This window comes from Zalophus californianus, chromosome 12, assembly GCF_009762305.2.
Source record: "Zalophus californianus isolate mZalCal1 chromosome 12, mZalCal1.pri.v2, whole genome shotgun sequence".
Lineage (NCBI taxonomy): Eukaryota > Metazoa > Chordata > Mammalia > Carnivora > Otariidae > Zalophus > Zalophus californianus.
In genome coordinates, this window is record NC_045606.1 from 77,636,975 (window position 1) to 77,649,168 (window position 12,194).

Consider the following 12,194-nt stretch of genomic DNA (forward strand, 5'->3'; position numbering starts at 1 on the left):
GACTTAAATGACACTATATACTCTTTCTCTCTACCAGTGAGTGCTGTTTTCATCTAAGGTAAGAGTCTCTTCTGATGCAGAGGAAATTGTTATGAATAAACAGACCATTTTCCCGAAACTGCAACCTTTAGGAAAGCATCCAGGAGTGGATTTAGATGAGTGACCTATGAATGATTTTTACTAAGTGACTCCAGTTATGATCAAATAGAAAATTTCAAAGAAAGGGCGCCTGGGTGGCTCAGTTGGTTAAGCGACTGCCTTCGGCTTGGGTCATGATCCCAGAGTCCTGGGATCAAGTCCCGCATCGGGCTCCCCCTGCTCTGCAGGGAGCCTGCTTCTCCCTCTGCCTCTGCCTTGCTTGTGCTCTCTCTCTCTCTGTCAAATAAATAAATAAAATCTTTAAAAAAATTTTTTTTCAAAGAAAGAATCTGTGTTTGTTTCTGGAAATGTTCAGGGTTCACTGAGTTTGAAACACATTCATTTGCTTCTCTCCAGCTTTCAGCTTACCAAAGCTAACTGCAGAATTTTATCACCTTTAATAAATTTATATCCTTGTAAGATATAAATTTTAAAGCCTGGTGTGACGGCCCCCCATAGAATACATTGTCCTCCTACTTACTCAACAATATTTAGAATATTATGATTTATTTTAGTGTTTAATCAAATACTATAAAATGTACTATAGTTTGATACAAAAGAATAGCAAGAGCTAAGATGCAGTAAGTACGCTATAGGCTTAGTGGTCTACATATTTTATTTAATCCTCACAACAACCGTATTAGGTAGGTATGATTATCATCTCTCCTATTCTATAGATAAAGAAAATGAGGTATGGTGAGGTTATAATAATTACCTGAATTTGCACAGCTGGAAAGTATGGTCACTAGTTTTTCACCCACACTCACACATACAACTGCCATGCCATACTTCCTCCCTTTAGATAGTCCCCTGATTAAATTCTGAATCTCTAGAACCTTAACACAAATACGGTGTGTGATGTCTAGCACTTTAACCTCTTGATATTGTCATATTCTCCCCTATGCCAGCAGATCCTTGTGAGCTGAGTGGGCTCTGACTCATACCAGGCCTGTTTATCCAATTATACATTGCCTCTACCATTGTGACCTGATATTTTTTTTTCTAAAGCTCCTACTATCACATCAGTTATGGAGAAGAAACTCTTCATTCTTCAATACTGCTGATAAGGTCATTGCTTAAAGTATTAATACATAACCTGAGGATAACTCAAGGGACATAGGAAGTTTCTGTAGTATGTCCTATATTAGTGCTATTCAAAGCGCAGCTTCCTGTCTCTGAAAGGTTTTGTTATCCCTATGTGATAAGGAGCTTGTGTCAGAATGTAAATCAACTACATCACCGTCTCAGTTGGTTCAGGTTGCTACAGCAAAATACCACAGACTGGGTAACCTATAAACAGCAGAAATTTATTTCTTACAGTTCTGGAGGCTGGAAGTCTGAGATCAAGATGTGGGAGATTTGGTGAGAGCCCACTTCTAGACAATTGTCTTTCTGCTGTGACCTCACATGGCTAACGAGGTAAAGGAGCTTCCTTGGACCTCTTTTTTAAGACCACAAATCCCATTCATGAGAGCTCTGTCCTCGTGATCTAATTACTTCCCAAAGACTTCATCTCCTAACACTATCACCTTAGGGGTTAGGATTTCAACATACGAATTTGGGGGGATATAAACATTCAGTCCATAGCAATCAATAAGCACAGTATCTAGTACTGCTGACATTTTTTTTCCCCCACAGTAAGACTTTCTGATGAGGGATGTAGTGAATTGATTTACATTCTCATGCAAGCTTTTTATTTCATCATGGATTGGCACTTAAAGAAGCATGGCCCTACACTAGATAAAGCCTATGGCTGAGTAAGCACTGTATTTTACACCTGTCCCATTTAAAGAGGTATAAAATGTGAAGCATATGATGTCTTCTCTAGATTTATTGTCTCTCCTTTTTATCATCAGTATATTCCCAAACATAATCAGGTGCGTATATTCCCAAACATAATCAGGTGCTTCAAGTAGACCAAGAATCTTTAGGTTGTTCCTAGTCAATATAGCTTTTTTATATGAGTAACTAGAACAGGACTAGCTGGTGGCCCAGAAATATTTTGACATACACATTTAAATTGGTAAAAGCCAACAGGGAAATAAGTGTGCTCTTATCTTTGTTTTCTTGTTAAGCTGAGAATCAAAATTAATGCACACAGAATTCAAGAATTATCTTGAATTTACAGAATGATGGAGTAATTTCTTTTAATCTATAAATTCAAAGTACAGATATTTATCTATATCCTAATTATTTCTTGTCTTTTTTTGTATCAACCAGTATTGGATGATATATAAGAGCTATAGGGTTCCATAATAATTCATTAATTAGGAATTAGTTCAAGTGCTTACTTTAGTTCTCTAACTCTGAAAGAATAATTCTCAAATTAATCCCAGGAAAGGCCAAAACTTTTTTTGAAATGAAAACTTTCACAGAATATCCATTTTTAAAATATATAAAGGTATAGTCTACTAGTTGGAGTAAACTCATAGGGACTGAAAATCTTTCTAACCCCATCCCTCACCCCCAGGAAGCACTAAGAGTAGCTTCCTAGGATTCCATGCAACACAGTTTTGAGAATCACTGTTACAGTTACCAATTTGTGGGATATCATTTATAAACTATAGTTATCCGGAGTCATTTTTATCCTCATTTTGAACTGTCATTAAGAATATGCCACAGAACAGCTCATCTTTCACCATGCTTCTAAACTTAGGGTCCAATTGCCAGAAGTGACCATGATAAAAGGCTTATCAGTGCTCAAAACATGAAAATACATGAGGTAAGGTCCCCAAATATTCCAACAAGCATTGCTTCTTCTCAATTCTGCAATTTTCTCCAGCCAAAGTTCAAGAGATTTTTCTCCTAATATGATAACAAACAACCTCTAAAAATAAAACTTAGCTTTTAGTAGTACATTAGGTCTAAGAACCACTTACTCCTCCCTAGAATATGTTCCAGAGTTTTGACCCAAAAATAGGTTCCAAGCTTGTAACCAATCCATCCTAGCAATTCTGCCATAGATTTCTCTTCTTTCTAGAAAAAGAAGTAATTTTTCTTATAAATTATAATGTTGAGGTTAGATATTATTTTTCTATATACTCCCCTAAGATATTTATATCTCCCTGGGTTTCAAAGATCATGAAGATGCACAGGTCAATAATTGAACTGATCTCCCTCCTGATCCTCCCATCCATTACATAATAATCTCCATATCAGTCTGCAGAAACCTTTGATATTTGCCAGCAGTCATCACAATTTACTGATATCTCTGATATTCCAAAGTTTTCCCACTTAAAACTCACAATAGCTTTGACTTTCTCTTCTACTCATGCTATTTAATCCTTAAATGAAACTGTTATGCAAGTATTTGATATTTGCTTACACACTGTTTTTTTGCATACAGCATCAAAGGAGTGTGTGGGGGGGGGGAGGCGGGGAATGAAGAGAAGCCATTAGCCTTATTTTATCTGACACTTTTTCTAGAGTCTTGATCAAGAAGTTATACTGAACTCTGAATTTTCAAAAATTGAGAAACACTGGTAGAATTTACACAGTTGTTTTGTTTTGTTTTGTTTTTACCTCAGTGATGGAAAATGATTAGCCTAAGAATGAGCACTGCTCTGGTCCTAACAAATCTTAAAAGCAACACCTGAAACAATCAATTTCTCAAAAAAAAAAAAATAACTATGTCACAGAACAAAGCTCAAGAATATTTATAAAAATACAAACATATCTAATGGCCAAGAAGGTAAAGCTGAAATGCCTGGCATCCAGTCAAAAATTATTAGACATGCAAAAAAGCAAGAAGATATGACTTATAAAAAGGAAATAATTAATTTAGGAAAACCAACCCAGAACTGCCACATGTGTTAGAATTATCAAACAGAAACAATAAAACAGTTATACTTGTATTCCATGTATTGAAAAAATTATGTACAGACATGGAAGATAGATATAACCCTAGTCAAATTTGTAGAAATTAAAAAAACACCAGATGGAATAAATGGCAGAAGGAAAGATTAATATACTAAAGACATGGCAACAGAAACTATCAAACATGAAATTTATAGAGCAAAAAGGAATCAAGCAAAAGGTAAAAAAAAAAAAAGCATCAGTGAGCTGTGGGACAATTTTAAGCAGCCTAAAATACACGTAATTGGAGTCATAGAAGGAGAAGAGAGGGAGAAAGGGACTGAAAATTTTTTGAAGAAATAATGTCTAAAGATATTCCAAATTTGATGAAAATTATAATCCCACAGATTGAAGAACTCAATAAGGCCAAGGAATGATATGCATGAAGAAAACTACATCAAGGCATTGTAATTAAATGGTTCAAAACCAGTGAGAAACAGAAAAACTTAAAAGGAGTCAGAGAAAAAAAAATGACACACTATGTAAGAGGAACAAAGATGAGGATAACAAAAGATCATCAGACAATGCAAGTGAGAAGACAGTGGAGCAATATCTTTATTATAGTGAAAGAAAAAACTCAGATAATACCTTTCAGGAACAAAGGCAAAATAACGACTTCCAGACATAAAAAGGATAAAGAACTCATCATGAGTACACCTGCACTACAAGACATGTTAAAGAAAGACCTTCAGGCAGAACAAAATGATATCGGAGGGAACATAATCTACATCAAGGAATGAAGAGCACCAGAAACCATAACTTCATGGATAAAAAATGAGATATTTTTCCCCCTATTATGGAAAGCTCTTTAAATGATAGTGATTATTTAAACAAAAATAAAAACTGTGTATTATGGGGTTTATAACATACATAAAAGTAAATGTATGTCAGTGTTAGCTCAAAGGTTGGACAGAAGAAATGGAAGCATGTTAACATAAGGTTCTTTTTTTAAGATTTTATTTATTTCATTTTTTTAAAGATTTTATTTATTTATTTATTAGTGAGGGGGAGAGAGATTGGGAGAACAAGTGGGAGGAGGGGCAGAGGGAGAAGTAGACTCCCTGTAGAACAGGGAGCCCGACGCAGAACTTGATCCCAGGACCGTGGGTCATGACCAGAGCCAAAGGCAGACACTGAACCAACTGAGCTACCCAGGTGCCCTATTATGCTATTAATGTAATGGTATACCATTTGAAGGTAGAGTATAATGAGCTGAAGATATACACATAGACCCTAAAGCATCTACTAAAATCATAGAACAAAAAATCATAGCTAATAAGCCAACAAATAAAACAAAATTAAATCACAAAAAAAGTATTCAATTAATCCCAAAGAAGACAGAGAATGTTGGAAAATGGACTAAAGAACTGGTGGGACAAATAGAAAGTAAGTAGTAAGATGATATATTTAAACTAAAACACATTAATGAACACAAAATATGTAAGTGGTCTAAACACCCTGGTTAATAGGCAGAAGTTTTCCAACTGGATAAATTAAAAAAAAAAAAAAAAAACCTATATGTTGCTTATAACAAATGCACTTTGAATATAAGGACAAAAATAGGTTATGAGTATGAGAATCATAAAAGATATACCATGCTAACACTATCAAAAAAAACTGGAATGGCTATATCAATATCAAAGCAGATTTCAAAACAGAAAATATTGCCAGGTATAAAGAAAATCATCTCAAATAGGTCAATTCATCAAGAGGACATAATAATCCTAGACATTTATATGTACAATAAGAGAACTTCAAACTACATGAAACAAAAACTGACAGAACTGCATAGAGAAATAGATACAAACCTAACAGTAGTTGAAGATTTCAATACCTTATCTCAATAATTGATAGAACAAGTAGAAAAAAGATCAGTAAGGATACAGAAAATCTTAACATTATTAACCAAGTTGGCACAACTAAAATTCATAGAACGTGATACCCAACCACGGAATACATATTCTTATCACATGTACACATTATATTTACCAACGTAGACTATATTCTAGGTTATAATAAATGTCCCCCAAAATTCAAAAGAATTCAAGTCATATGTTTTCTGACCATAATAGCAGTAAATTAGAAATCAATAACAGAAAGATCTCTAGAAAAAATTCTCAAATATTTGAAAATTAGACATACTTCTAAATAACCCACGGGTCAAAAAGAAACCAAAAGGGAAATTAGAAATTTTAAGCTGATTAAAATGAAAATACAGCATATAAAAATTTGTGGGCTGCCTGTAAAAGCAGTATTTAGAAGAAAATTTATAGTTCCAAATGCTATATTAGAAAAGATAAAAAGTCTCAAATCAATGACCTCAGCTTCCAATTAAAAAAATTAGAAATGAAAAGCAAGTAAAACAAGCTAAACAGAAGGAAGGAAATAATAAATACCAGAGAGGAAATCAATAAATTTGAGGAGAAAAATCAATGAAATTAAAAGATGGTTTTTGAGATCACTGAAACTGACAACCTTTTAGCCAGAATTACAAGGGACAAAAGTGAGATAACACAGATAACCAACATTAGGAATGAGAGAAGTGAGATCACTACACATTCTGAAGATGCTAACAAGAGAATACAGGAATATTATGGACAAGTTTATGCCATTAAATTCAACAACTTCCGGGGCGCCTGCGTGGCACATTCAGTTGAGGTCCAACTTTTGGTTTCAGCTCGGGTCATGATCTCAGGGTGATCGAGCCCACGACGGACTCCGCTCTGCTTGAAATTCTCTCTTTCCCTCTCCCTTTGCCCCTCCCCCCACACCCTTGTGTGCTCTCTCTAAAATAAATCTTTTAAAAAAATATTCAACAACTTGGATAAGTGGACAAATAATGTGAAAGAGACAAAAGCAAAGCTCATTCAAAAATAAGCTTGAATATCCCAAATAGCCTATGTCTATTAAAGAAATTGAGTTCATAGTCACAAATCTTCCCACAAAGAAAACTCCAGGTAGAGACGGCTTTACAGTGAATCTTCCCAAACACTGAAGGAAAATTACTCTTCTACACAAACTCTTCCAGAAACTTGCAAAGAAGTGAATACTTCCCAACTCTTCTAAATAAAGCTAATATTACTCTGATACCAAAACTAGACAAAAACATACCAGAGAAGAAATCACACATAGGTATTCCCCGTGAACACAGATGCAAAAATCCTCAGCAACATACCAGCAAATCAAATAGAACAAAATATAAAGAGACTACATGATGACCAAATGGAGTTTATTCCAGAAATGAAAGGTTGATTTAATATTCAAAACTCCATCAATCTTATTCCCCATACCAACAACCAAAAGAGAAAAAAATACCTGATTGTCTCAATAGACAGAAAAAGCATTTGAAAGAATGCAATATCCATTCCTGATTGGGAAAACAAACAAACAACTCTTAGCAAAGCAGAGTAGAAGGGAACTTCTACAATATGTTATACATGGCGCTTAAATTTCTAGGGTAGCTCACAAATGTATTTAGTCCTTGTATAAATTATTATATCTATTGCAATTATAAAGAACTGGAGGCAGCACTGCTGAAATCTATAGCCTGACATTTCAGCTACACATATTCCTTCAGCACCAGTGTCCCTTGCGGGGGTAAGCTGGCTGCTGTCCCAGCAAGCTTGGGCTTGCCTATGAAACTCAATGACACTAAAGTGTAAATAATTAGTGCCAGCTCAGTCTTGACTCTGTTAAAGGGGTGAAAACAGAAGACCATGGAGCATGGACAGAGGAGATGGAAGAGGCAATTGGAATTGCTTCCCTTTTCTAATCCTATTAAAGGTTCTCTTTGTCCACCTGTCCCAGAATAAAGACAAGGCTTTAATAGGTGTTGAAGACCCATGGGAGAAGAGATTATAGAGGAAGAGGACTTATCCAGGCTATACCAAATTTGTGCAGGCTAAGATTTAGAGACGTCATAGATCTGAAGGAGGGAAGATTCTATCACAGGATTTTCATCCCATTAATCAAAACAGTTCTTGTACTCACTGTAGCCTGAAGCCAAAGCTGATCTCTGCTCAAGGCCTGTGCTGTCCTGCAAAATCTAGCCCGGTGGCTTGCAATTCAGAAACCTAAATGGAAGGAATCATACAATTTAGCTCTCAATAATAAAGGCCCCCATAATCCTTCAGACTCCACGGAAGTAGTCCAGAATGAAAGAGAAAGAAGCTATGTGTTTATTTCTCTTGGGTAAGTGCCTGTATGTGAGTATGTGATCCACACCCCTACTGAAATTCACATGCACAAATGCAAGACTTTCTGTGCTTTGGTGCTGTCTATCCTCTTCAGTCCTCCCCAGAAGTCCCCTCACTGGTCCCCACTGCTGACATGGACAGTGAGAAACCAGTGTTGGATGTACCATTTACATACCACAGTAAACTGAGGTAGATTTCTGGAACCTACAGACAAGGGGATGAGAAGGAGGATGAGGGGGGACAGACTACAGAGCCCATGAAAAGGAGTAAGAAACTCATCTGCTTCATCTTCTGATGCAGGGCCAGTCCTACTGACAGCCTTCAACTACGAATAGATTATTAAACAGTCTGCAGAAGGTAGTGAAGAAGTTTCATTGACAAAAAGGCAAACAGCTTAGGGGAGAGAGCCTACTTGCCACCCCACATCTCCCTTCTTTCCTTCTTTCCATAATTATTGTCTTCTGTATGACAGGTACTATGCTAGGTTCTAGGGATAAATGACAAGTGTGGCATGCCTTGAAGAATTTGAAGTCTAAACAGAGGCAAATAGATATGATGGCATATACAGGCAATAAACAGTAATGCGATGATTGAAAATATTATAAGAAATAAATTATGCTAAGAAAAAGAAGCCAGAACAAAAAGAGTTCATACTGGGGCACCTGGGTGGCTCGCTAGATTAAGTGTCTGACTCTCGATTTTGACTTAGGTCATGATCACAGGGTCATGGATTGAGGCCTGTGTGTCTGTGCTGGGCATGGAGCCTGCTTAATATTCTCTCTCTCCCTCTCCTTCTACCTCTGTCCTTCTGCCCCCTCTCCCCCATATGCACTCTCTCTCTCTAAAAAAAAAAAAGAATTCATACTGACTAATTCTCAGTCCTCACTGAACAACAGGAGGCTCAAAAATTCTACATACAACAAAGAAAACTTTAAAGATGTGTTCCAAATAAAAAGAAAGAGAAATAGTCTCAGGCAATATGATGTAATGTTCACAGGTGACAAAGAAAAGGCAACTGACTCAATATTACTCTTTGGGCAAGTCATTTCATCTCTCCATGGCACAATTTCCTGCCTCATCAACAGGTGAAAAGGTATTGGACACCAAAGTCCCATCCAACTTAACTTTATTTCCAGTACTCATAAAGGAGAATGATCTTCAAGCTAGGAAACAGAGTATATATACCAGAGAGCTTTAATTATATTCATAGCATAGTGAGAAAATGTAGGCTGAATCAATAAATTGAACACCTACTATAAGTACACTAGAAAATAAGGCATGTCATACTGACTTCGTTTCTGCTGATGTGTTGAAAGGAAAATGTCATTGACATAAAGTTGCTTGATTTCAATGAAGTGTGTGATGAATCCTCCAACGATACAATTTTGGATAAAACAACTGGAGAGTAGAGAGAAAAATAAGAGTAGTATTATGCATCTTTATTGTTCTAACTGTGTGACCTTGTAAACATTACTAAATCTGGGTCTGCTTCCTAATTGGTTAAAAAAAAAATAAGCACTTGGGCTTTTTAATTCTGAGCTTATTTCCTACTCTAAAATTCAAAGACTCTCCAGTTCTAATAATTTGATATCAACATATAAGAAGACCTTAATAGACTATAACAAGCCTTTGTCTTAGTTTTGCATTGTCCAGGATTTTTATCGGAAACTTGCTTGAGGATATTGAAGACTGCTGATGGAATCTATAGATAACACAGAATCTGGATTGGGTAACTAAAATGACATGGCGCGGAAACAGGATTTCAAAAAAGTCTTAAGAGATTAAAGCTTATAGATTGCTTTTGTTTAGATATGCAGAGAGAATCCAGACCCTGGAAGCTGGAAGTTGTCATGTGAGTCCCTGAATATAGCTCTACCTGGAATCAGTTTTTCTCCCACTCTAGAATTTTCAGCTGGTAAATTCCTGATAAATTCATATTTGGCTTTGCCTATCTGAATGTGGCTTTCAGGTTCTTACCACCCTAAGTATTCTAATGATATGGTGGGGTAAACCGACATCTAGGGTTTACTATCAAGGACACTGGTGTGCCGTCTGACCAGCCCTTCCCACCAGATAAGGGAGGGAGCAGAGTCATCTGGAACTCCAATGAGGTAGACATTTCTCCATTAAGGGGGTAAAACAGAAATGTCAATATGGCCTTCAGAGCCCCTGCCACTAGCAACTTTCCTGGAGTGGAGACAAAGTGCAATGGGAAGACCCTGAGGCAAGAAAGTGATCAGAGTAGAAACTCAAGGTCAATGTCTCCTGGAAGGATGATTTGGGTTTCAAATTGGTATTAATTAGAAATGACAAAAGGAGTGATAAAGCAGGCATTGAAGCTCCCTGTGCAATGGCAATGAGTGCAGCTAGTTGTTCCCTAGGAACACTTTCTCATGGCTTGGGCCTCAGCATAAGACAGCCATAGGGTAGCATATGATGTACGGAGAAAATCCACTCAACACTCTAGAAAAGAATGGCAGTGGTCCTAAACCCTAATGGAAAAAGAGCAACTGCCAATGGACCCCATGGAAAGGTTGCTGAAAATTTCTTCAACGTAGGGAAACGCCCCGGTACGAGAGCAAGCAGTGCCCGTACGATGATCCCTGAGCAGCTGGTCAGTGCAGACTGTGGCAGCAGCCTAGATCTGAGAGACGGGCTGAGATCGAAGACCTGGGGCAAAGTAAAAGGAAAGGCACAAGTAGCAGCTGAAGGACTGAGAAGGGGCAGTGGGAGGTGCCAGGCAGGACTCTCAGTATCTTCTAAAAGAATAAGAACCTCAGCCCCACAGTCCTGAAGCTGCTGGACATAGAAGCTAACAAATATCTGAGTTAAAGGGCAAAGTGACTCCTCTGTATCTAAAAACTGGAATTTGAGGGTATGGAATTCTGTATTACCTTTTTCTTCTTTTTTTTTTTTCTTATCTTTATTTCCTACTTTTCCATAATGATCATAAAATGTATAATTAAAATAAGTTATATATATAATTTCATAAAATGGCAAAAAAAGCAGTTTTTGCGTGCATTAATAAAAAGATAATGTCCTGATCTAAGGAATTCTACCACCAGAAATAATAGCCATACTTTAACCTTTGTTTATCAGCTTGCCCTTGCACACAATTTTTACATCACACTTTAAAGGCAACATTGATAAATTAGAGGGAGAATGGGAGTAGGAAAAAGGATTTGACACCACATTTTTAAAAGAAATAGTTGAAATAACTGAAATAAATGGCCTGGACAACAGACTTCTGAATGGAGAGAAAAGTAGTTATACCTAGGACAACATAGGTGCTTATTTCATGTTTATAAATCATCAGTAACTAAATAAATGATATTAGATTGAATAGCTAACTAAATTATAAACTTCTTATGAGAGGAAATTATGAATTATACTTTCTTCTATCCCTTCAGAGCCCATTACCATTCTTTGTGTATGGTGAAGTCCCAGTAAATATTTAGTGCTTGATTATATCTCATTTATATATTTCCTGCCATAGTTTGGATAAATAGCTAGAAGCAGATTCTAGGATCTGGGAGACAAGTAAGGAATTCTCCTTTATCTGTCTTTTCTTCTAGCTTACTTTTTTTTTTTAATTTTTATTGTTATGTTAATCACCATACATCATAAGTTTTTGATGTAGTGTTCCATGATTCATTGTTTGTGCATAACACCCAGTGCTCCACGCAGAACGTCCCTCTTTAATACCCATCACCAAGCTAACCCATCCTCCCACCCCCCCTCCCCTCTAGAAACCTCAGTTTGTTTCTCAGAGTCCATCCTCTCTCATGGTTCGTCTCCCCCTCCGATTCCCCCCCCTTCATTCTTCCCCTCCTGCTATCTTCTTTTTTTTTTTCTTAACATATATTGCATTATTTGTTTCAGAAGTACAGACCTGTGATTCAACAGTCTTCCACAATTCACGGTGCTCACCATAGCACATACCCTCCCCAATGTCTATCACCCAGCCACCCATTCCCTCCCACCCACAACCACTGCAGCAACCCT

At 36.8% G+C, this 12,194-nt stretch overlaps 1 long non-coding RNA gene across 1 annotated transcript in view; it reads right to left on the reverse strand.

Annotated features, from left to right (window-relative positions):
- Positions 1–3,017: 3,017 nt before the first annotated feature.
- The window catches only part of LOC113911479, a 41,004-nt gene continuing 31,827 nt past the window's right edge, over positions 3,018–12,194 (reverse strand). The window contains exons 3-4 of the long non-coding RNA XR_003516486.1: positions 7,984–8,066; positions 3,018–3,114 (exon numbers count right to left, since the gene is read on the reverse strand). This is a non-coding gene — a long non-coding RNA (uncharacterized LOC113911479). The remainder of the gene's footprint in view (positions 3,115–7,983; positions 8,067–12,194) is intronic.